At 52.7% G+C, this 25,682-nt stretch overlaps 1 protein-coding gene across 10 annotated transcripts in view; it reads right to left on the minus strand.

The window, feature by feature from the left end:
* Positions 1-25,682, minus strand: part of CELF6 (CUGBP Elav-like family member 6) — a 237,552-nt gene that overhangs the window by 191,656 nt on the left and 20,214 nt on the right. Inside the window, exon 1 of one of the 10 annotated variants that reach the window (XM_054042949.1) lies at positions 15,779-15,841. The exons of the other annotated variants lie outside the window; for them this stretch is intronic. The gene's annotated coding sequence lies outside the window, so the exon portion shown is untranslated. Of the gene's footprint in view, positions 1-15,778; positions 15,842-25,682 lie in introns of those variants that run through there. 10 annotated transcript variants of the gene reach the window in all.

Genomic DNA, 25,682 nt, shown 5'->3' on the forward strand with positions numbered 1-25,682 from the left:
GGCAGAGAGATGGGACAGAACGCAAGACAGACATCAAGGGAGCTGCATGAGGAGCAGGAGAGGAACTGCACAGAGATAATCAAGGCAGAGACGTCTGTCAGTGATTGAGCATTGGAACCGAAATCTCCTCTCGCCAGCGCTCTGCTCCAATCTAAGTCAGCTGCTGACAGCTATTGGCTGTGCAAAGTGAATTAGACTTAGGTGGATGAACTTAAAAAAGGAAAAAAATCAGATTCAATTTTATACCAAGATTAAAAACTTGCTTCCTGAACTCCAGCAGCAGCTGGCTCCAGGCGCCATGCCGGGTGGGCACATGCCTCAGGAAGCCTTTGAGTGAAGACAGCACCAGGCTAGCTGGGCACCAGCAGACCAAGGCTGGATCTGCTGTTAGCACTAAGAAAGTGCTGTCGCTTAACGCCTGTTTCGGAGCTTTAGCAAGCTAGGCACTGTCGAGCTGGCCTGTAGGCGGCTGGGGGACTGCCCAGAGAAGACCCAGGGTGTGCCAAGGAAGAACCTTTCCCAAATGCATGGATATGTAGGAGTGCACGATGGTAAAGTAGTGCCTAGCCAGGGGTTTGCAATGGGCCAGCTTCGGACTATTACATGCTTTCCTCTAGCCCAGCCTGCTATGACTTAGAGTTCAAGTCAATTCCTATGCATGTCAGTCCAATGCATCTACCACTCCAAAACCCGCATCTCTACATAAGGCTACATACTGAGGGGGGGAAATGCTGTACCCATCACAGACCTGCAGCATACACATCCATTGAAAACATGCACACACACCAGATACTGCCATGGGTACATGCAACATATATGAACAGCACACTCCTTACAGACCACATGCAGCTCATGGGTGCATGCAGCAGACATATGCTCTCCATCCCCATGCTCCCTAAACCTCTGACTGCCAGAAGATAGGACTGGACAACAAAGGATGGATCACTCTATCATTGCCCTGTTCTGTTCCTTCCCTTGGAAGCCTCTGACATTGGCCACTGTCATAAGACAGGATACTGGGCTAAATCGACCATTGGTCTGACCCAGTATGGCCGTTCTGAGGTTCTTACATTTGTACTCCCTTTCTATTACACACACACACACACACACACACACACACACACTCCCTCTCCACTGCACACACACACTCCAGCCCTGTTGCGAGAACACACATGCTCCATTCTCACTCACATGTCTATAGAGGTACTGTATAACTCATCTCTTTATCCTTAAGGACCACAGTGTGCTTGCGTCACAGCTACTCCATGTAACGCAAAATCCAGGGACTCCTCTCTGACCAACAGTAGGGGAGGCAATGCCCAATCCTATAGCAAATCCAGCCTGGGCCGATGTTTTCCCTGTGGTCCATCAGGCTCCCCTCTTGCTCTTTAATTATTGCTTCTGTGCAGCACCATTTAGTGAAGGTCTCTCTCCATTAGTCGTAACCTTAATAGAAGATCTGCAAGCTGCGTGGGGGGGGAATTTATGGGCCTGGCGATTTACTTAGCCAACCAGCAGCGCTATTGATTTTTATTTAGGAGAATAATTAAATATTTATTTTCACTTTGTTAAGCTCAGGAGGTCGAAGCCCACATAAAGCAGAACAGCACACACGCGGGAGAAAATCAATGCTCTGGTTTGTGGCTTTTGGAATATTTCATCTCTGCTGCACCTGGTCTAGATCTGTACTTTCCCGCCCCAGTGCCTCCAAGTCACCCCATCCTGACCCCCACTGAAACCAATGAGCGGCTCCCCCAGGATGTCAGTGGGAGCAGACCCCAGGGAGAAGCTTGGCTGAGATTCTGTAGGAGGCAGAGTCAGCGATTGTAGCCAGAGAAGTGGTGAGATGACTTTGTGCGGAGTTGCTGGGCCCGGCCCTGCTCCCCATGAAGTCAATTGCATCAGGCTGGATCCCCTCATTCACAGCTGGGTTCTCAGCTCTCCTGCCTGGAGCAGCAGGTGCCTCACAAGTAAATTCCAGGAGATCCCAGCATTCAGTGGGCTCTCCTAAAGCAAACCCTCGTGGGAGCGGCTGAGCAGCTCTCAGGCACAGCAGCTGGAGAGGGATCCATGGCAGTGCTGGATGAACCTCACCGGACTTGCCCAGAGGAAACTCTGAAGATGCTTTATAAAGGCGGGGAAGTGTCATTATCCCCACTTTAGAGATGGAAAAACTGAGGCACAGATGAAGCAACTTAGCCAAGACCAGCCAGCAGAGCCCCAGTGAACTGATGCTGAATCCCCGCCCTGAGCCACGCTGACTCCTCTCCAGGGGCAGTGGGCCTGGCATCGGCCACAGACGTTCTGGGTTTGCTGCAGGACTCCCTAGGTGAGATTCCCTGTCTGTGTCACATGGGGCATGTGTCACCCCGGGTGACCACAGTGGTCTCTTCTGGCCTTAAAACTTATGAACCTATGAAAATGAGGCAGAAAGTCTCCCTGTGGCATGAGATTTAAAGCCTCTTTCACATCCTGCGTGGCCATGGGCCCCACGAGCACAGCTGCGTTGCTGGGAATTTAGCATGTCCGTTTCCAGACCTGGCTGCAAGCAGCCCTGGCTGAGTCAGCTCAGAAACAAGGCTCCAGTTTGTGCACTCAGGGGATGGGGGAGAGGGAAAAAGTTGTAATTCATCTTCTCCCCCCTCATTAATAGAGCATAGGAACATGGGCTATTTTCACAATGTAGGGAATTCCCATTGGGGCAGGGTCTGGGGCTGCTTCAGCTACTGGATTGCGCCTCCTCCCCCCAGTTGAGCAGGTGTTATGGAAAGTCTGCCTCAGTTTCCCCTTTGTTCAACCAATCATTTAGCTTCAGGCAGGGCCGGCTCTGGCTTTTTTGCCGCCCCAAGCCAAAAAAAAAAAAATCAGGGCGGCCAGAACGGCAAAGCAGGAAAAAAAACAAAAACAAAAACAAAAAACCTGCAGCGCGGCCGGAGCGGCAAAGCAGGAAAAAAAAAAAAAACCTGTGGGGCAACCGGAGCCAGGGTGCAGGGGGACTCTCGGTGCTGCAGATATGCCCTGGCTAGCGGGGGGGAGGAGGAGGAAGTGGGGGGAGAGAGAGAAGCGGAGCGGTCAGGGCTTCAGTGGGGTGCTCGCCACGTGGCCCCGACCGCTGCGCCGCCTGCCGGGAGGGCTCCGCGCCACTCTGGTCGGCGGGGAGGGAAAGACGTGGGCTGCCCTGCCGGGCTTGCTACAGACCTGGCACCGGCTGGGGCAGACGGAGCACGCAGCCCGCTCCCAGCAGGGCGCTCCCCACCTCTGTGCCGCCGCCCCCTACAGAGCGGCCGTATCGGCTAACAAAACAAAACAAAAAAAAGCGGCCGTGCCGCCCTAGGATTGGGCGGAATGCCGCCCCGTAGAATCTGCCGCCCCAAGCACGAGCTTGCTCGGCTGGTGCCTGGAGCCGGCCCTGGCTTCAGGTCTGGTATTTCCTCACTCTGACTCCAGCCAGCTCATGAATAGTCTCTCCCCTCTCAGGGCAACAGAGTGGCTAATGAGTCAGGAGGCCAATAACTCTACAATGCATCAACAGTTTCCGGACTCTTGGAGGGTCCAGACCCCTTTGACCCACGGGCTTTGCTAACTCTTCTGTTGGGTTTGATAGGGCTGCCTAGTCCTCCGGGCTACAGTGCAGGGACTCAGTATGAAACAGTTGAGGCCAGTTTCTCTCAATTCCTGACTGGTTCCTGCCACGCCTTTCTAGTCCACCCCATGATCCTCTGCTTCTGGAGGCCCTGCTAGCTGGACGGCTTCCCTCCAGACTGCTGCAGGCAGTGGTGCTTCAGCCTGTCTAGCAGCCACCCGTCTTTCGGACCTGCAGCCTTTTTATCTGATCAGCTGCTGTGGGGTCACCAATAAGCCCCAGCTGAGGAGCTCAGTGGTGGGGAGAGCGTGGGGTCTCTATGCCCCATGAGAGGCTGCCAGGTTAACAAGATTGCTGTTAGCCCAGGGGTACAGCAGGCCAAAACACAGTTTCCTCAAAACTTTTCGTCAAGAAATTCCATTTTTTTCCCTGACAAAAGAACGAAAACAGAATGTTTTCAATTTTTGAAACCAAAAGTGAAAACCTCCTTTTCTTTTTTTTCCCCTCCTCCTTTCATCCTCTCCCTGTCCCCTCCCTTTCCATTCTGCCACTGAAAAAAGAGGAAGGCAGGAAAAAGAAAGAGAAAAGGAGAGGGAAACAAAACAACAACAACAAAACACTCCCTTTCAGTGTTGAAAACTGAAAAAACTGTCAGTTTCCTTGTTGAGAACAATCAGAAAATTCAAAAATAACACCCCCCCCCCAAATGATGAGGATATTTTCTTTTGGGAGAAGGGGGGCCATTTTTCCTGAAAATAAGTTTGGAACAAGAAATTCAAACGGGCTCTACCCAAAAGGCTGTAGATTGATTGATTGTTATTAATAAAACTGTGCCTAAGTCAGTCACGAGACAAGAGATGCTGTCGTTTATGGCTCTCGCCACTTTTCAGTTCATTGCTTTCCAATGCTGTTTGGGTCCATTTATTTGGCAGTCAGCTGCAATCAACAGCTGAAGGTTGCTGAAAGCCAGGTGACTCACTGTGCCCCAGATTCAGCCCACCCCAATGTTCAGTGCACCCAAGAATGCATAGGTGCCATTGCAGGAAACTTACAAGGATCTTATGAGCAAACAGCAAGTGCTTCCCTGGTCTCCCATTCACCTCTCCAGCTCACGGGAGAGCAGGCGAAGGAGCCCCAGGAAGGCATCAGTTCACATTACACCAAGCGTATGTGTTTACCAGGTCTGTCATGTATCATGGCTAGAAGGAACGTGCAATGTGTTTCTAGCCATGTAATGCAGTCATGCGCTGCACGGCAGCCCTCTCCACGGACGCCAGCTCCCAGCAGCTCCCCTTTAATAGCTGTGGATGGGGGCTCATTAAAGATTGACGATCCCATGGCTAATTTGGTTGTATTTTAATGCAACAGTAGCCAGTGCCAGGTGCTTCAGAGGGAATGAACAGAACAGAGCAATTTATCAAGTGATCCATCCCCTGTCACTCCCAGCACCTGGCAGTCAGAGGGTAAGGGACACCCAGACCATGGGGTTGCAGCCCTGCCCATCTTGGGTAATAGCCATTGATGGACCAATCCTCCATGAACTTAGCAAATTCTGTTTTGAACCCAGTTACACTTTTGGCCTTCACAGCAATGAGTTCCACAGGCCCCAGGCAATGAGTTCCGTAGGTTGACTATGCATTGTGTGAAGAAATACTTCTTCATGTTTGTTTTAAACCTGCTGCCTATTAATTTCATCGGGTGACCCCGGTTCTTGTGTTATGTGAAGGGGTAAATAACACTTCCTTATTCACTTTCTCCACACCATCTACCCATCCCTGCTTCCTGTATGTCAGGGGGAGTTTCCCCTGCCCCTCCGGCACTTTCCTGTGATGCAGCTGAATAAAGCAGCAAGTTCCCAGCCTGCACGCCTGTGAGGGGTTCCTGAGCCCAGGGCAGCGGATGAAATTTATCCTGCCAAGCCCTGGGGCAGGGTTTTCTTCTCCATTCCTCCAACTACTCCAGCACCAGAGATTCAGCTCCACGTTCTGCATCTGTGAGGACATCACAGACTACTGAGGCTAGGTCTTAGCAGCTAAGCAAGTGCAAGACTGATTGGCAGATTGGGTGGGTGGGTAAAATACACATTCTGCCTTATTTTACCCATAGAGAATTTCAGTAAAACTGCCATGAATACCTCATTGAGGTATATCAAGCCAAGGGACCCCTGAATACAGACTTTGCCTCCACGACTGGCAGTCTTTACTTTATACAGAGTAGCTTCACAACAGAACATTAGCTTTTACCATTGATTTAATGGTACCAGAGTATGGATAGCACAGAGCGCTTTTGAAAACCTCACCGTATTTACATATCTAGCCTTTCATGGCACAGGCTTTTTTTTTCATGTGATGAGGTGGGGAAGGAGAGAATCCATTGTTACCGGGCATGGGACTAGTTCAATTACACTGGTCTACAATTTTTGAGAAGTCGTCTGCTTCAGAGATAAAATGTGCTATTTATTATGTATTTTGCTGTGCTGAATTCAAATATGACAATTAAAACAACTGATTGGCTACTGTTTCTAAGATATTTAAGTTTTTACATTTTATGTCCATGCATATTGTGTAGATAGTAGAGTTTTAATCATAAACTGTAAACCTAGGTCTTTTCATGTGTTTATGGTTGCTTTACATGATAATATTTCACCTGTCCTGTTTATGTAACACTTTAAAAATCAGCAAAAGGGTTATATAAATAAAATTTATTATGAAACAAAACGCAAAAAACTATTATGTACATAGTTTAGTCCTATTCAGTGTCTACTCGGCGCTTCTTGGCTTGTCTCTTGTAGTCCTTAAATGGAGCATCTCTTGTCACTGTCCAGCAATAGTCTGCAAGCATTGATGGGCTCCATTTGCCCTGATAGCGTTTCTCCATTGTTGCAATGTCCTGGTGAAATCGCCATGCTCGTCGCTCACTGCTCCGCAGTTCGGTGGAAAAAAATCTAGATGAGAGTGCAAAAAATGTATCTTTAGTGACATGTTGCAACCAAGGCTTTTGTATGCCTTGAGGAAGTTTTCCACCAACAACCTGTAGTTGTCTGCCTTCTTGTTTCCGAGAAAATTTATTGCCACTAACTGGAAGGCTTTCCATGCCGTCTTTTCCTTGCCACGCAGTGCATGGTCAAATGCATCATCTCAAAGTTCACGAATCTGAGGACCATCAAAGACATCTTCCTTTATCTTAGCTTCACTTAACCTTGGAAATTTTCCACGGAGGTACTTGAAAGCTGCTTGTGTTTTGTCAATGGCCTTGACAAAGTTCTTCATCAGACCCAGCTTGATGTGTAAGGGTGGTAACAAAATCTTCCTTGATTCAACAAGTGCTGGATGCTGAACACTTTTCCTCCCAGGCTCCAATGACTGTCAGAGTGGCCAGTCTTTCTTGATGTAGTGGGAATCTCTTGCACAACTATCCCATTCACAGAGAAAACAGCAGTACTTTGTGTATCCGGTCTGCAGACCAAGCAAGAGAGCAACAACCTTCAAATCACCACAAAGCTGCCACTGATGTTGGTCATAGTTTATGCACCTCAAAAGTTGTTTCATGTTGTCATAGGTTTCCTTCATATGGACTGCATGACCAACTGGAATTGATGGCAAAACATTGCCATTATGCAGTAAAACAGATTTAAGACTCGTCTTCGATGAATCAATGAACAGTCTCCACTCATCTGGATCGTGAACGATGTTGAGGGCTACCATCACACCATCGATGTTGTTGCAGGCTACAAGATCACCTTCCATGAAGAAGAATGGGACAAGATCCTTTTGATGGTCACGGAACTGGAAACCCTAACATCACCTGCCAGGAGATTCCACTGCTATAGCCTGGAGCCCAACAGCTCTGCCTTATTCTTGGGTAGTTTCAACTCCCTGACAAGGTCATTCAGTTCACCCTGTGTTATGTGTGGTTCAGAGGAGGAGGATGGGAGAAAATGTGGGTCCTGTGACATTGATGGTTCAGGACCAGAAGTTTCATCCTCTTCCTCATCTGACTCAATTGAGAATGATTCTGGTGCATCAGGAACCGGCAGTCCTTCTCCGTGGGGTACTGGGCGTATAGCTGATGGAATGTTTGGATAATGCACAGTCCACTTTTTCTTCTTTGACACACCTTTCCCAACTGGAGGCACCATGCAGAAGTAACAATTGCTGGTATGATCTGTTGGCTCTCTCCAAATCATCGGCACTGCAAAAGGCATAGATTTCCTTTTCCTGTTCAACCACTGGCGAAGATCTGTTGCACAAGTGTTGCAGCATATGTGTGGGGCCCACCTCTTGTCCTGATCTCCAATTTTGCCGCCAAAATAAAGGCGATAGGCTTTCTTAACCATAGTGGTTATACTGCGCTTTTGTGATGCAAAAGTCACTTCACCACAAACATAGCAGAAGTTATCTGCACTGTTCACACAAGTACAAGGCATCTCTGCTCACTTTGGCTAAACAGAAATGTGTCCCTTTGCAAAAATCAAACACTGACAAATAAGAGAGCACGACACTGTATGATTTCTAGAGCTGATATAGGGCAATTTGTTCAGCAGAGTGATGTAAGATTCGTTATGATTGCATCATCCATGACTTCTAGGAATAACATGATGCAATTCATATCATGTATGATGCGATACCAGCTTCAGATTGCATCATTCATTGTTTTGCCTAAAAAGCAAGTACTGTCCAAACCCAGTCATAGATTTATTCATAGATCCAGTCAAAGATGTATTTTAGTCATTTCTGGTTTAAATTGAGATCCCTTCCCTTTATAACTCACTTATCCTCCGCCATTCCCAAGTCAAGGGTCGTATATACTGACCCAAAAACTAGAGCCAATCAACAATTTTAAGCATCATTTTTGTTCTCAGTGACCCAGAATTAGTAAAGTTTGACTACATTTATTTCAGAAGCATTTTGGCTGTAGAGCAGTGTTAAGGCTAAACGTGCCCTGCTCCTGGTGCTCGTCTGGCCACTCTGGTAAACATTGGGGGAGGGCGGGGGAGGGCTGCGAGGGGCTCGCGGGCCGCAGAAAATAACCCCTGTTCTACAGAGATGATCAACATTGATCCTGACCACCAGGGCCGGTGCAAGGATATTTTGCGCCTTAGGCGAAACTTCCACCTTGCGCACACCCCCGCCCCCAAAACCTCCGAAAACTAGTAAACTTAGCATTATAAACAGCCTGTCAGAATGGGTAATGGCTGTTGTAATGTTTCTTTTTTACCTTTAAGGCGTTTCAATTGTTTGCCATTGCCTCTGATGGTGTCCCATTCAAAGTCTTACTATTGTGCAAAGCTAAACAATTGAGCCTTGCATTGCATCACCAGCCAGGTTAGGCAGGGTGACAAATCCCCCTTGCCCCAAAGGGCCATTATCTCCTGGTGACTAATTTCTACTCCAAGTCTATAAAGCAGACTTTTAAGGTAAATACATTATTTCTTCAATATTACCCATGCACCCATCTCACAAAGATCCTCACTCTTGACAAGTTACCAGACTTGTGTAGATCCCTTCCACGTTCCTCTTTGTGGGTAAGTGCCCTGTAAGACACGTGTGGGGTGCAGTGAGTTTGTCAGGCCTTCGGTGACAGCTGTTTGTGAAGATCAGGGGGCCCTTTGCCAAAGGGTGCTGGTGTCATAGTGAGCTTGGGGTGGCTGACAGTATGGGGCAAGGCAAGAGGAGTGTGGGATGAGGCTGGTGGAGCAGGTAACACTCACTGGGCTGGGGGGAGGTGGTGCCGGGATGGGGCAGGGGCAGGTACCTGTCAGTCTCCAGTGCTTCGGCCACGCCAGCGCTAGCAGCCTCTTCACCTCGGAGTCTCCCCTGCTTGCCTGGGGGCCACTCCTCCTCTTGGGCTCCCCGGCCGCGGCCGCTGCCGCGGCCACCTGGGAGGACATGGGCGGGGGGCGCCACTGCGGAGGAGACGCAAGGGGCCGGGCTCGGCTAGGGCCCCGCACCTGCCGGCCGAGAGCAGCAGGAACCGGGCGCCGCTTGGGGGGAGCCGGGTGGCCCGAGCCCAGGGCTGCAGCAGCCTCCGCGGCAGCAGGGGCAGGCAGGGAGCGTAGCCCGCCATGTGACAGGAGAGGCCGCGCTGCTGCTGCTGCTGTTTCCTGGCTCTGCAGCGCGGCACAAAGGACGGCTGTAGGTGCGAAATGAGTGGGAGCCCACGTGCCATGGACGCCTGTTCTGCAGCTCTTTTGCCCTTTCCTGACCCAAACCCTGTTGTTAAGCATGACCGGGGGCTATTAAACAGCTGCTTGGTTTCACCCCAGAGGTATGTATGGGCTTGTCTTTGGCATGCATCAGTCTAGTATCCAAGCACCTCATTTAATTAATGAATTTAGTCTCACAACACCCTGTGAGGTAGAGAACAATAATTCTCCTCTTTGGATGTGGGAAATGAGGCACAGCTTGGGATTTTCACAAGAGTGATCCAATCCAGGGACAGAGCCCAGATCCCCTGAGTTGGGGTTACAAGTACATCCAGTCCTGGATCAACATTTCTTTATAAATTACCTTGGCCGAAGAGGTTCTTGCTAAACAGAAGTTTTTCAGCCATTAGCCTGCCATTCCCCCCTGCTCTGAAGGTTGGTTTCCCACATTATAGCCCAGGCTCCTGGAGATGAGCGCTGCCCCAGACTGCAACGCACGGTAACCCCAGCTACAGGAAACACAGAGCCTCCTACATAGCGACATGTGTTTCCAAAGGGGGGGGCAATGCCACCCTTCATTGTAGCGTGGGCTTCCAGAGCAGGACGTGCAGAACAGGAGACCTCCAGGGTGGCGGCTCCCAAGAGTTAGAGGATCAGGGTGAGGGAAATGCCTGACCTCGATCAGGGCTGATCCCTACCTTCTCCAAGCCTGGAGGCACCTGGGCTGAGATTTCCAAAGCCATCCAGGAGAACTGGCGGCCCAGTTCCCATTTTGAATAAAAACTGAGCTTCCTCAGCTTTGCTCTTTCTGCTCAGCACCCCAAACTGGTTACCTAGCTGCTTGGCATTTCTTCCTGCCAACACAGTGAGATTTCCAAGGGGCTCTGATGCTGGAGCTAAGGGAGCTCTCATGTCAGCACCACCCAGAGAGATCAGACAGTCAATCCTGGGACTCTGGGCAATGGAACAGCACCAGTGTCTCCAGAGATCACAGCTTCCCAGACATGATCTCAAGGTCTCAATTGGCCCCCTATCCCAGATGAGACTGACCGATCTCCCTTCCCCTACCCTGCTCCTTTCCCCTCAGGTACGCTCGGCAGCTGGAAATCAGTGGAGGAGAGTGACCCCGTGGCAGTTCCCAGCTAGGATCAGAATGTGTTTGCAGCTTGCGCCCTAGGGGACAGGGAGATGTTTCCTTGGTAATTTATGGACAGTTCTCCCCTTCCGTAACGCAGCCATCTGTCAGTGCACTGTAAAAAGTATGAGTAAAGCTGTCAGGCTCTGCCTCAGAGGCATCCCGAGCCAGACAGAGCGAGCCACGCTGCGCCAGAGACCACCAAACTGCTCACAAAGAGACTCCCCCACCCTGCCCTAGGGGCAGCTATGCGGGGCGGCCATGGGCAGTGCTACAACAGCCCCGTAGCTGGCACTGTCCCCTTCCTCTTTGCCTACAGGACAGTGGGGCTGCATCATCCTTCCTGACCCCCAGCCCTGGTTCCATCCTCCTCCCAAGGGGCAGGCGTGTCTCCGGTTCTGCTCACTCCCACGCTGCACATGCCGTTAGTGCCCCACAGCTTCCCAGAATCCTTTGCTCTCAAGTTTCAAAGGAAGCCATGGCAGCTAAGTGCAAAGGATTCTGGGATGTGCCTGAGGCCTCACCTGACCCAGCAGTGCCCAGGTAGGGTGACCAGACAGCAAGTGTGAAAAATCGGGATGGGGGTGAGGGGTAATAGCCTATATAAGAAAAAGACCCAAAAATCAGGACTGTCCCTATAAAATCGGGACATCTGGTCACCCTATGCCCAGGGCACCCCCTTGGGAAGGGCGGCGGGTGGGCAAAGGCAGGGGTCAGGGCATGCCTGTTAGTGAGCAATCCCCCAGCCAGCTCCCTTATACATAGCTTCCTAGGCGGCTGCCTCCGTGGTCCTGCCTGAGGCCGCCCTTGCCACAGGCTCTGCGGGGTGGCTGCCGGAGCCACAGGAGGGCCCCTTCCCTCTGGGGAACTGTGATACATGAAGTGTGGGGGGAGGAGTAGCTCTCTTTGATGGACACCCAGCCAGACAGTTAGCTGTAAAATCCATAAAATCCCTCTTGGTCCATTCTCTGCATGCTTTTCCTGTAAAGGGTTAACAAGCCCACAGGTAAAAAGAAAAAAAAAGGAGTGGGTGCCTGACCAAAAGAGATTTTACCGCTAACTGGCTGGCTGGGTGTCCATCAAAGAGAGCTACTTCCCCCTCCCTTCATGCATCACAGGAACCCTCCCTCAATCACAGACCTGGCAGATTTCTGGGGCCCCCAGCCCGCTCCATCGGGAGAGGACAGGGCTGTCCGTGGCACACCGCCTGCAAATGCACCTTCCACTCTGGACTGAGCCGAGTGAGCTCCCTCTTCCCAGAGCGCCCGGTCAGGAACGTGTCTCTCACTATTCAGCCTCCTTCACTCAACCCCACCCCGCCCCGGCTCCCAGCATGACCCACTGGTCCCCCTTTCTGCTGATGGCCCTTGTATCCATCACTTACACCATGCCTTTCCCCACAGAACCCAGTGAGAGCTGCAGCATCCCAACTGCACACATGGGGAAAACGAGGCCAGAGAAGGGCCGCGACTGGCCCTGGATGACACAGGCAGCGTCAGGAATAGAACCCAAGTCTCCCAGCCTGCAGCAGCCTGCTCTAAGCACTCCCTGGTGCTGCCTCATTAGCTCAAGCAATGACCGCGAGCCGGTGAAATGAGTGGGAGCCCACGTGCCATGGACGCCTGTTCTGCAGCCTGCTGGGGATTGCGGCTGGTCACTGGGGATATTGGGAGGAGCGCGGCGCTGGAGGCCATTGGCAGAGGCAGCCTTAGCAACCAAAGCACCTACAGCATCTTCCTTAGCAACAGCATGCCTGGCAATGCACTCTGAGGGATGGTGTCACACAGGGGATGGGGCCTGGGTGTGTCTAGAGCCCATAAGAGGGCAGCACTTACACTATGAAATCATGGCACCTGGTGCGTGCTGTTACAGCTCAGGGCAACTGCACCTGTAGCTTCTGGCAGTGGTCCATACCCGCCCTCAGGAGCCCAGCTCCCTGGCTGCTGGGTGCAGATCTGCACCTCACTCCCTTCTGAGCGGGGTATTTCCAGGCTGCACAGTCCCCTGCCTTCACTGTGTATTCCTAGCACAGACAGGCTGCCCAGAGAGACCAGTCTGTTTCTCCTCAGAGACTGCTGGATTGATTGCTACAGCTAAAAGCTACCGCTCTCAGCCAGCCCACTTTAGTCTTCAGGTAGAAAGCACTGGAGAAACACCACAAGAACCTATACGCATGCTGATAAGCTCATTGGGGTCACCTGACCATGGCAGGCCCAGTCCCTCCAACCCTCCCCTCAGGATTGGGGCCCTCTGTGGGCCAGCGGTCCTGTTCCTTCCCTGGGCCAGGAAGAAGGCCCTGAGCCTGTTTAAACTCTAGCTATTCATCCAAAAGACTTTGCTTTGCCTGCTGGTCTCTGGAGAGCCTTGTTTGACCTAACCTATGCAAATCTCCCCCGGGGTGGCCTCCCAGGCTGATGATGGATGTTCACAAGCCTCCCGGCTCCCGACTAGAGAAGGTGCATGCAATGCCACATAACACAGACACAACTGCACTGGGCCCCAAAGGTAGGGTTACCATATTTAAAAATAAAAAAAGAGGACACTCCACGGGGCCCTGGCCCCGCCCCTTTCCCACCCCAGCCCCGCCCTAACTCCGCCCCCTCCCCTGAGCACCCTGCATTCCCCCTCCTCCCTCCCAGCCACGCGAAAAGGGCTGCCTGAGCGCTACCGGCTTCACGGTTTGCCGGGCAGCCCCCAGACCCTGTGCCCCCGGCCAGCGCTTCCCCAGCGCAGCTGGAACCCGGGAGGGGAAGCGCCCAGCCGGGGGCGCAGGGTCTGGAGGCTGCCCGGCAAACCGTGAAGCCGGTAGCGCTCGGGCTTCAGACAGCCCCCATGCCTCCGGACCCTGCGTCCCCGGCCGGGCACTTCTCCTCCTGGGTTCTGGCGGCTGCTGTGCTCCCTGAACTCCTGGGCTCTGTAAGCGCCGAGCTGCCCGAGCTCTACCGGCTTCGGGCAACCCCCATGCCTCTGGACCCTGTGCCCCCGGAGCCTGAGAGGTGAAGTGTCTGGCCGGGGGCGCAGGTTCCAGAGGCATGGGGGCTGCCTGAAGCTGGTAGCGCTCAGGCAGCTCGGCGCTTACAGAGCCCAGGAGTCAGGGAGTACAGCAGCCCCCGGTGCCCGCTCTAAGGTAAGCCAGGGAGTATTTTTCCCGGACATGTTCAGCTTTTTGGAAATTCCCCCCGGACGGGGGTTTGATTACCAAAAAGCCGGACCTGTCCGGGAAAAAACGGACGTATGGTAACCCTACCCAAAGGGGTTAACCCCAATTCAGTCCAAGTTAATGTCATTCCCTCTTGTTCACCTGAATGTCCAGGACACTGGCAGCATGTCACAGCTCTCCCAACTGGCCCAAGAACCCCCACCCCAGGAGAAAACACTCCAGCAGCCCCCTCACTCCCACCCCAGTATCCTGCTCCCAAGCAAGCAGCAGGCTGCTAAACCAAACCCAGAGACAACAGAGGCCAGGGGAGCTGGTCAGGCCTGTGGAGCCGGGGATGGCATGGGAACCATTCATTCCTTCCAGCTCCCTCCCCAGCCCAGCTTCCCCCCACGCTCAGCCAGCAAGGCCAGTCTGCAGGGATCCAACAGCAGCCACACAGGGACACCCCGGATGGGGGAGCTAGTCTGTAAAGAGACACCCCCTACCTACCTGCTGTGGGTGGGACCATAGCTGGCAGAAGGGGGCCAGCCCCCTGGATCAGGAAGGGTGAAAGTCAGAGCTGGAGGGGCGGGGACAGGGGAAGATGCAAGAATCAGGGGTGCAGCCCAGTATGGCTAGGGAGTGGCCCTGCATCTAGCCAGCCTTGTGAATTTCAGTGTGTGCAGTTGTGTACATGTGTGCATGTGTGTGTGAGAGAGAGAGAGAGCTGTTGTATACCCCCACTCCAATGCATGGTGCAGGGCTAGATTTCCCCCCCCCCCCCGACACACCGGTGTAAATCAGGAATAACTACGCTGGAGTCAATAGCATCAGATTCTCATGTTCCAGAGCAGCTACCCAAGGCAAGTGCCCCGAATCCCCCCAGCTGGCTCCGTGGGGGGCTAGCCCGCCTCCCAGCTGGGGAGCCTCTAGGACCCCGTGGGTGAATGCTTGACTTCTGTCCAGCAACCCCTCTTTGCCCTAGCTGACTCTGGGTGCGGTGCCCCCTCCGCAGAGCTGCCGCCCAGCTCACGAAGGAGCATTGCATGCTGGGAGCCGGTCCCCACAGTCCACACCTGTGTGTACACAGGGCCCCTTTGGATCTATTTGCCCTGCTGATGCTGGAATACCAAGATGCAGCACCCTCCCCTGATTCTTACAACTGCGTTTAATCCCTCTCAGCTCTGAGGCGCTCAGGCCCACTGAGGTCAAGAGCTGGCTCTGCGTCGACTCTGCTGGGTTTTGGATCAGGTCAGGGGGAGGGGATGGATCAGGCCTGCAAGACTCAGCGGGAACGCTGGGGAGGAGAGGAGGAGCAGAGCCCATGGAATAAACTCACCCTGTGAAAGAACCCCACTTTGCACCCTGCCAGCCAGATGCTGAGCAGCGATTGATAGCCAGCGCCAGTCCTCGGGCACCCCTGCTGAAGGGCCAGTCCACCAGGGCACACACACAAAAGGGAAACGTAATATAGGATAGGGATCTAATCAGAGACCAGGAGCTCTGGTCCGGAGGCAGTTTCCGGGCACCAATCCACAGTATATTTCCTCAATAAATCGGGGCCTGCCAAAGGGAGGACCACTGCAGGGTTTAGATCCCCTGGTTTGCTTATCAAAAAGAGGGCATGAAATCTAATCTGCACAGACGTGTAAAGAACGAACGCGCAGCCCTGCTAGTCCCCAGCTTCCCAGCCAATCTCCAGTTGCCAGCATCTGCAGACATCTCCAGAGAGCTGCACGCGCTGAGCTCACCCCAGAAATAATCTTTAATCCCTACCTTTATTCCTGCATTGCTAAGTGCATCCCTGGTGCACGGTGCTGCTACACCCAGACCAGTGGCTATGACAGCGGACCTCCAGGCTGCTCTGCCATCATCCTCACTTCGCACATGCTCATTCCAGACACCCACACTTAAAGGGAATATGCACAATACTGCAAACCCACCCAGGCACGGAGTTTGCCAGGGCTCAGCTGCCCCTGTTAAAAACCACAATCAAAACTGTGGAGTACAAGCAGCCATTTTGACAGAGGCTGGAAGAGGCTCATTTAAAGTGGAACTGCAGGGTGGATTCAGGCCAGCTTTCTGAGATCAGGGTGTGGGGTACTCAGCAGAGAAAGGCTGGAAAACCTGCCTTACAGTGAGAGACTCAAGAAGCTCTGACTAATTCACTTAACCTACAGAAGGTTAAGGGATGACTTGATCAGAGTCTGTAAGTATCTATATCAGGAACAAAAATTTGACAATGGGCTCTTCAATCTAGCAGACAAAGGCATAACAAGATTCAAGTTGAAGCTAGACAAATTCAGATTGAAAGTTAGGCGTGAATGTTTAACTGGGAGGATAATTAACCACTGGGATAACTGACCAAGGCTTGGATGGATTCTCCATCATGGGCAATTTTCAAATCAAAATGTGGATGTTTTTCTAAAAGATCATCTCTAGTTCAAGCAGGGGTTAATTCAGTGAAGTACTCTGGCCCGCGCTGTGCAGGAGGTCAGACCAGATGATCACAATGGTCCCTGCTGACCCTGGAACCTGTAAGAGCAGGTTTGCTAACCAGCTTCCCTTGTTCCCAGCATGTGAAATCCTCTTGGTGCTGCCTGACATAGGGAAATCATCCTGGAGCAAGCCAACACAAGTCCCGGGGGCCCCCTAGCTAACCCGCAAAGGATGGCAAGGGGGCTCTCTCTTCCCCACCTTTAAAACAAAAGGGAGAGGAATTTTTCTGTTCAATCTTTGACTCAAAGCAGCAGCGCCATTTTCACCGAGCTCTCCGAAAGCTAGAACGTTTCAGCCTGAAATGTGACCAGTTGAGAAAGGTCTGTGCACCTGGCTAATGTATGCGCTTCGATCCCTGTTACAGCAGCTGAGCTCAGACACCCTTCCCAGGTGACTGTGGGCACTCCGGCCCATGCCACACAAATCAAACTTGGGATGCTGCCTGCCTTCCATTACTGACAAATACCTGCTCCCTCTGGCTAATGGGAGCTGGAAGAAGGATTGAGGCACTGCCCAGATCTCAGGTGACCAGGGTTCAATTCCTTGCTCTGCTACAGGCTCCCCTGAGCAAGTGACTTAGCTTCTCTGTGCCTCAGTTTTCCCCTCTGGAAGCTGGGAACAATGATACTTCCTGCCCTGTCTGTATGTTTAGATTGTAAGCTCTTTGGGGCAGCCGCTGTGTCACAGGATATGCTGCCCTGTAGCACCCAATGCTGGCTGATTATGGGGCTGCAGGCACACCCTGCCTCAGTTTCCCCTCCGCAGGATTTTTTGTCTCTCCCAGGGATTCACAGGGTGCAGCCCCTTCAGAGTTCGATCCCCTTCCACAGTAATGAGGTTTTTCCACCCTGCTTAGGCTGCCTACAGCCTGCCCTCTGGGCTCCGTTCCCAGCCCCTCTAGGTTACCTTTGAATCTCCTCCCTGGGGTAGGGCACTGACTCCTAGACTGCTTCCCCAGAGTCCTTCCTGGGCCTTCAACAGGAACCCAAGCTGCTTCCTGTGTGTCCTTCTCTAAGCTGGGTTTTCTGCCCTTCACTGAGGCCCAGGTGTTTCAGGCTGTCACCCACCTCCACCAGTCCTGCCCCTGAGACTGGGAGGCAGCTAATTATGGAACAAGCGGGGCTGACTGAACAGGGCTATCCAGCTCCAGGCCACGCTGTTACATACTGTCTGTGTGTCTGTCCAGCGCTCAGCCCTGATCTGAGCTGGCACCTCTGTGGGTACGTCTACACTACAAACAACACCATTCCCGCAGCAGTGAGTTACAGACGGGTCTTCAGGCTCAGGCTCACTGGGCTCACATTATGGCACTAAGATGCGCTGTGCAGATGTTCCCAGTTGGGCTCAGAGACCAACCCCCTGGCCAGGTGTCAGAGCCTGAGTGGGAATTTTTAGCACCAGATCATCAGCCCACCTCTATAGGCCGGGCTTGGAAAGTTGCTGCCGCCGGTGCTTTTTGCGGTAGAGATGTACCCTGTGTGCCAGAGGAATAGCATTGGAGCCTTTCACCGCAGGAACCCAGCTCTGCAGCTCAGCTGCGGAGCGGCTCAGAATCGCCCCCTCTGACAGCTCTTGGGGGCCCTTCATGGCCGATGAATTGGTGGCTCTCAGCCTGTGCTCCCTGTGGTAGCCCCAGCTGAGAAGCCAAGGACGGAACAGCTTATGGGAGGCCAAACTTCCCTCCCAGCCTCACAGACAGTCCCTCCAGGTCAGGCATGAGGCAGTGTCCGCTGCTTCTAGCCATGTAGTACCTGCTCCAGGGCTGACAACCAAGCAGCACTCTAATCTCCCATCCTCCTGCGCTTCCTTGTCTCCCAGCTCAGCAGTGTCTGGCGCCCCCACCCTACAGCATGTGTTCCAGCCAGCTTGGCTGCCATATCCTCCGCTCCATCCCTGGCATTGCAGCAAGGCTACGGCCTGGGGCTGGATATTGTCACGAGCCCTTACAGTGGGCATGGAGCACTGACTGCATCAAGCGCCAGCACCCTGCTCACTGCTAGCCCTGCCTTCCCCTCAGGGCATTTCATCTTAGCGTCCGGTCTGAGCCCCCTAAAGTTGCTGCAGCAGTGACACGGGCCTCACGCTCCTGATGTGTGCCCCTTACGCTAATGATCCCCCAGGTGCTTCCCTCGCCTAGCAGCATCAAGCAAACACCTGCCCACACAGACTTAAAGAACAAGCGCCCACCGGGCCTGGCTGTCTGATGCTTGCAATTTCCTTCCCACATGGCATGTGGGGCCTGCGTGTTTCCAAGGCAACAGCGGCAGTGCACACTCGTGCTGGGCATGAGGAACGTCTGTAATTAGGTCCCTGGCCCCAGCTGTCAATCCCCGTTTAACAGCCTCCCATTTAACTCCTGGCTGCAGTAATTAGGGTTTACTAAACAGAATGTCAGGCAATTAGAACAGCAGGTCAATAGCTCTCCATGCAGCCTCTCTTCAAGCAGGATGTAGGGCTCAGCTGGCAAGACCCACGCAGATTAGGAGCTGGGGGGAGCGAAGCTCTCACCTGCCGCGTGGGAGAGACCTCGCTGGAGTCCGCAGAGCTGAGTGTTTGCAGCTCTGCCCCCTTGGGCTGGGCTCTTAGCCCACTTCCCAAGCTAAGACACAGCAGGTTGGGTTGACACTTGGGCCAGAGACTTCATGGCTCACCCGGACGCTGGGAGTGCTGACGGCAATCCAATAAGTGGCCCTGGCCTCATGGACCTGGTGCTAGGGGGAGCTGTGCTGCTGCGGAGATTATGACACTCTTTTGCAAGGATGGGGTGAAGCCCCTGGTATCCCCTGGCCACGGCCCATACATGGCCTCCCTAGCAAAATTTCTCCTGGGCTTCCAGCTAGTGGCAGGCTTCCTCACCCAAGCTGATGTGCAGCGTTGCTAGGTGCATTTAAACAGATGGTGAGTTCCTCCCCAGCAAGACCACATTAAGGACCTAGCCAGAGATGGCCCCAGGAGGCACTCAACCGGCCAGGAGGCCCCCGCCCTATGGGATTTGCCATGGTGATGATGAGTTCCACCTCAGAGATGGTTGCATTTCCATGGTAGGAGAACTGATGTACGGCATGTGCAGCACGAGGTGGGAAAGCTGCTTGAGACATGCAAGATGTTATTAGTTCTCCTTTTCTTCCGGCCCTTGTTGGCCGCTCCCCCGCCTCCTCAGGGCGGGGTTAATGACCCCTCCCTATTGGGGAAAGTGGAAGGGGAAGGGAAACAAAGAAGCAAAAGATTTTTCATTTTTGCTTTATTTATTTTCCCAACACAGAAAATTAAAATGGACTCTGGGGAGCTGGGGGACGAATCTAGTACTGCACTACCAAGAGGGCAAAATCTCTAGGGCAGAGAGGTGGATTCCTACCCTAGGATTAATGCAGGAGAGTTTAGGTTGGCCAGCTAGCTGCCATTGAAGAGCCTGAAGGGATGGCATAAAGTCTTGCCTATTCACCTGGCCCCCAGTGGCCGGATACAGCAGAGAAGAGTGGAGGGGGGTGGGGGGAGCAAGGAATAGCTGGGCCTCCCTGAATATCCATTAGGGAAGTCAAAGGTCACTCAAGAGGGTTTGCATTGCCCTAATTCTCACCCCACTATCCTGTCAGTTCCATCGCCCTCCTGGGCTCACTGATCCTCCAGCATGGCCCAGTTTGGCACCTGGTTCAGAATCTGGCCCCTGGGAATTGAAATCTAGAAGTCCCATCAGGGACTGGGGGAGGGAGAAGGGACAGAGAGGTGGGGGAGGGGAGCTCCAAGCTGCTCTGCCACTCTCCACAGACACTTGCCCCACCTGGCTGAGGATCAAAGTGGTGCCATCCAGCAGGCACCCCTGAGCGCAGCAGTGGTGTGATTAGCACTGCCCCTAGAGGGCACTCAGAGCCCTTCCAGAGGGCAGCAGCTCAGACCTACTCCCAGTCCCTGGTTCCTAGCCCCAATCCCCTTCACCTCCCCAGTCCCATCCCAGACCCTCAGCACTCTTGTCTCTTACCACTTCCCCTGCCCCTTCCTTCCCCCACTGAGAGGAGAGGGTATGAGGAACCAAACCAAGGCCCAGAGCAATTAACACCTTCCCCAGGAGGTTCCCAAAGCGCAACTGGCCAGCCTCACTGCAGAGTTCCCCACATCTTCCACAGCCCATCAAGGGCTGCTTCCTGCATCCAAACCATCACAGAGCCGGGCCTTCATGGATCCATCTGCATGGCTGATGCTCTACTGTCTTCCCCGCTCTACCCAGCTGCCTTCAGCCCTGGCTCAAAATGCCCGCCTCTGATGTAAGCCAAACACGCCCCATGCCAGGAAAGACTCAGGGCTTGGCCAAAGAAGTAGAATTACAGAGACAGTTTAACTGTCCCAGAGAAAGTGACTCCCGAGTCCTTCACCACTCTTCTTCCAGCTGCAGAGCAGAAAGACAGACAGCGAGCTGCAGAGCAAGCCACAGGTGAAACAAGGAGGATCTAACAAAATCCAGAACAATTAAATTAGTCAGCGTCCGTCACTGCAGCTTTCCCTCCTGCACTCGGTTCAGTTCTCTGCCTGGACTGGCCCCCTCACTCTCAATTCAATGGCTGGGATCCTGCCCCTTAACTCGCTCCCAGGGGTTCCCCTGCCCCAGGTGGGGTCTTAGAGCAGCCAGTGGAGAGGAGAAGCAATTGTGCAGGCTCATTTCACTAGCTCATTTCACCAGGTCTGCAATGACCTCCCAAACTGCTGATCCCAAGAGCAGGCTCCTGGCTAACATACACATTGGAATGAGCACCTGGTAGGTTCCAGCTCAGAGCCTGCAGTACTAGACAAACCATCCAGTCTACTCACCTGCCTCTGCTCACTGCTTCCAAGGAAGTCTTATGACCTCTACGCTTCACCTATCAAGCGCCATGCCTTGAGGAAACCCCTGCCTGTCCCTGGCTGGAGAGCAGCTGTTGCCCTGAAGTCTCCTGCTCGTTTCCTCATCAAGGCCCCAATTCAGTGAAATGCTGATGCATGTGCTTAGCTATAAGTGTGAGCTTACATCCCATCAAATCAATGGGATTTAAGTCTGCGGTTAAGAGCTTTGCTCAATGGGGAAGGACTCAAGCATGTGCATAAAGTTAAGGGACTGGGGCCTCGGGGTTTGATTCTGTGAGGTGCTCAGCACTCTGATCGCCACTGGAGTCAAAGGGGCTGAGGATGCTCAGAAGCCCCCAGAAGCTGCTGAGGACTTGATTCTTGCATTGCAGTCAGGGGGAGTTTTGTCACTGACAATAGTGGAATGGGCTCATGCTCTTAGTACACTGCTGGGCCTGTGAAACTATGATCAGTCCCTAATCAGGGAACTGAGCCAGAATCCACTTTCGGCAGGAGGCCAATGAGAGCCCAGCTCTGGCTTGCTTGGTGACAGACCCAGGTGCTGTGGCTGGATCATTTAGAACAGATCCTTTCCTCAACTCATGCGGTCGGGGTTTGTGTTCCTGGAGCCGCCCTGGCTTTCCTGCAATCGAGGCATTATTTGAAATAATTCCTATCCACAAGCACTCTTTGGTTTGTTCCTTGTCAGCATGTGAAACTCCAGCTGTTCCGATTGGAGGTTCAGGAGACTCGGTGTTTCTCTTCTCTGATAGGAGGAGGGGAGGTCCTGGAATCTGGTTTCTGCTACAAACCTTCTGGGTGACAAGCCCAGACAGAGTTCTCCTAAATTTGTTAACAACTGGGTACTCCTGTGAATACAGGACCTGCCTGACTGGACTGGACCCAAGGCCCAACTAGCCCATATCCTGTCTCTGACCGTAACCAGCACCAGCAGCTCAGAGGAAGGTGCAAAAAACCCCACAGCAGGCAGATGTGGATAATCTCACCCCACCTCAACCCCCGAGGTCTCACTATGAACTCTAATAGTTTGGTTAAGCCCTGACGCATGAGGTATAATCTCCTTTCCAAAATTATTGTTGTCACTAATTATGATAACTCTGGGGTACAGCCTCACCGACTTAGAGCGCCCCCTTGCAGCAAGACCCAGCGTTACAGGGCTCTGCTTCAGTATCCCCACAGTTCACCTGCACATCTACCAATGTGATATATGCCATCATGTGCCAGCAATGCCCCTCTGCCATGTACATTGGCCAAACCGGACAGTCTCTACGCAAAAGAATTAATGGACACAAATCTGACATCAGGAATCATAATACTCAAAAACCAGTGGGAGAACACTTTAACCTGTCTGGCCATTCAATGTCAGACCTGCGGGTGGCTATCTTACAACAGAAAAACTTCAAAAACAGACTCCAACGAGAGACTGCTGAGCTGGAATTGATATGCAAACTAGACACAATCAACTCAGGATTAAATAAGGACTGGGAATGGCTGAGCCATTACAAACATTAAATCTATCTCCCCTTGTAAGTATTCTCACACTTCTTATCAAACTGTCTGTACTGGGCTATCTTGATTATCACTTCAAAAGTTTTTTTTCTCTTACTTAATTGGCCTCTCAGAGTTGGTAAGACAACTCCCACCTGTTTATGCTCTCTGTATGTGTGTATATATATCTCCTCAATATTTATTCCACTCTATATGCATCCGAAGAAGTGGGCTGTAGTCCACGAAAGCTTATGCTCTAATAAATTTGTTAGTCTCTAAGGTGCCACAAGTACTCCTGTTCTTTTTGCGGATACAGACTAACACGGCTGCTACTCTGAAAACAGTTATCTTTGCCCTCCTCCCGCCATAGAGGTGACTTGCTGCAGTGACCTGGCCCTCCAGTTAAGTCACTACCAAAAATCCCATTCATGGACATTTCTCCCACCGAGCTCTAGCCACAAGCGAACTGCTCCTATCCTTATTATTTAATATCGATATTCCCAGAGTGCCCAGAGGTGAAAGTAAGTCGGTACGCCCCAGTACGGCGTACCGGCAAGAGCCGGTTTGCCATACCAGGACGGCCCAGCTTCCCAAGGGGGCAATTTTCCCTGGGGCAGGGCTGCGGGGTTCTGGGGGCTATTTAAAAAGTCCGGGGCTCCTGCTGCTTCTACCACCCCGGCCCTTTAAACAGCCTCTGGAGCCCCACCGCCACTACTCCAGGGCTCCGGCAGCTATTTAAAGGGCCAGAGCAGTAGAAGCAGGGGAGCCTCGGACTTTTTAAATAGCCCCAGAGCCCCGCAGCCCTGCCCCAGGGAAAATTGCCCCCTTGGGAAGCTGGGCCGTCCCGGTACGGCAAACCGGCTCTTGCCGGTTAAATAGCTCCTAGAGCCTCGGACTGCTGCTGCTACCCCGGTGGGGGGGGAGGGGGCACTTACCTTACAGGGTGAGCTGGGGCTGGCTCTGACTCCCTCAGCCCCGCCCCTTCCACCCTAGGCTCCGCCCCTTCTGGGGGCCAGAGCTGGCCCCAACTTACAGGTAAGTCACTGGACTTACTTTCACCCCTGCCAGAGCCCCTGTTGTACTAGGCAATTTATAGCCAGAGAGGCAGACTCCTCCCCCCCTCCCCCCCACAGCCCCGCAAAGAGCTCACAGTGGAAAATACCTTGAGGGCAGTCATTTTAACCATGCACTTACCAGCATGCAAGAATCTCCCAGCACTTTGCAAACAGTCACTAATGAAACCTCACCACTCTCTCATCAGGGAGCCCCCTCCCCCTGTTTTACAGATGGGAAACTGAGGCACAGATCGATTGTATGACTTGCACAAGGCCAGAGAGCGAATGAATGTTTATAGTGTTGCACTCCAGGCAGTCTACTGAGCGAAGATGGAAAGGATAGAATGGATGAACAATACCCTTAGTGATTTTGGATGCAGGCGACAGGGAGAGGAGTATGTGATGAGCACAAACATTTAACACCACCATGGAAGAAAGAAGCTACCTCTGGTGACACATGTCACCGTGGCAGGGGTCACTGGGTGGTGAACTGACAAGGTTTTTCTAAGCATGCAAGCAGTCTTGGAAGAAATGCTGCATCGCTGTTAGTTTTGTGATGTACGTTCTATTTTGGGGAGCTGTGGCAAATGGCACAGGAGTTTGCACTGTGCCTTGAGCTCTTTAACCAGAGTTAATTCTTGCGGCAGAGCTGTCCCTTGGGCACCGGGCATTGGAGTTTGGGCCATGATTGCAGAGAGGGGACTGCCTGCATGCTGCATGGGACCACCTCTCTTCCAGGACGGCTGTGTGAAGTGTAAACAAACAAGCTGTACTAGGAATACAGCCAGACTCCGCCCCATCATTTCTCCTCTGATGAAAAGCCGACCTGCAAGACCCCAACATTTGTTACTGCTGGGCAGAGGGCAACAACATACAGAAGCTACATTCACCATGAGAACTGTGACACAACAGCTGCTCTGAACTCACTCAACAACTGAACTATGAAGCCTCTGTTCCAAAAGCATCCCTTCTCTACCACCACCACGTGAACTACAGATGAATCTCTTAGCAGTAGTGAGGCTATGACACACAGTTGAGCAGCGCTGATTGCAGCCAGTAGATTGCAGTGTTGCACAGGTACGCTAGAGAGAACATATGAACTTTGAGCTGTTCATTATAGGCTTGTCTTCTCTACAGTCTGTAATCATGTTTAACACACGTTAACGAGGCACAAGACTGGTGGGGCAGAGGGGTAAGGAGACCCAGCTGCTATTCCCAGCTCTTCCATTGACTTCCTACGGGAGCAACTCACAAACCTGCTGTGTGCCTCAGTTTCCCCATCTGTACAATGAGGACAAGGACTAACTCATTGTGGGACGGGGGTGGGAGCAAAGCTTAATTCATTCATGTCTGTAGAGCTCTGTGAGTCCTGAGAGAGAAGGCAGCATAGGGGAGCGAGCTGCTATTATTCCTGCCCCCTGTGTCATCTCATGAATCCCTGTACCCCTCTTAGCTGCACTCAGAATGAACCCTCTTAACCCCAACCAAAGCCTGACAAGGTGGAGCGAGATCCTTGTGACAGCTCCCATCTCTGCCTGGGCTGGACTCTTTGCATGTAGCAAGGGAGCAGGTTCATAAGGAGAGCACCCCTATGTTCAGATGTCGCCTGCGCTGAACGCACCAGCACTGCCTTGGGCTGGAGAGCTCAGGAGAACAGCTCTGTCCTCCCTGCATGGTGGCCTGGTCACAGGTACAGGTTGATGAAGATGCTACGGCCTTAGCTAACAGAGCTGGCTGCTTTCTCGTGAGGTCTCAGGTTTGATGCCCACCGCTGACAACCCAACCAGGAGCGCAGGGGCTACACA

The sequence above is a fragment of the Malaclemys terrapin genome, chromosome 10 (assembly GCF_027887155.1).
Source record: "Malaclemys terrapin pileata isolate rMalTer1 chromosome 10, rMalTer1.hap1, whole genome shotgun sequence".
Classification (NCBI taxonomy): domain Eukaryota; kingdom Metazoa; phylum Chordata; order Testudines; family Emydidae; genus Malaclemys; species Malaclemys terrapin.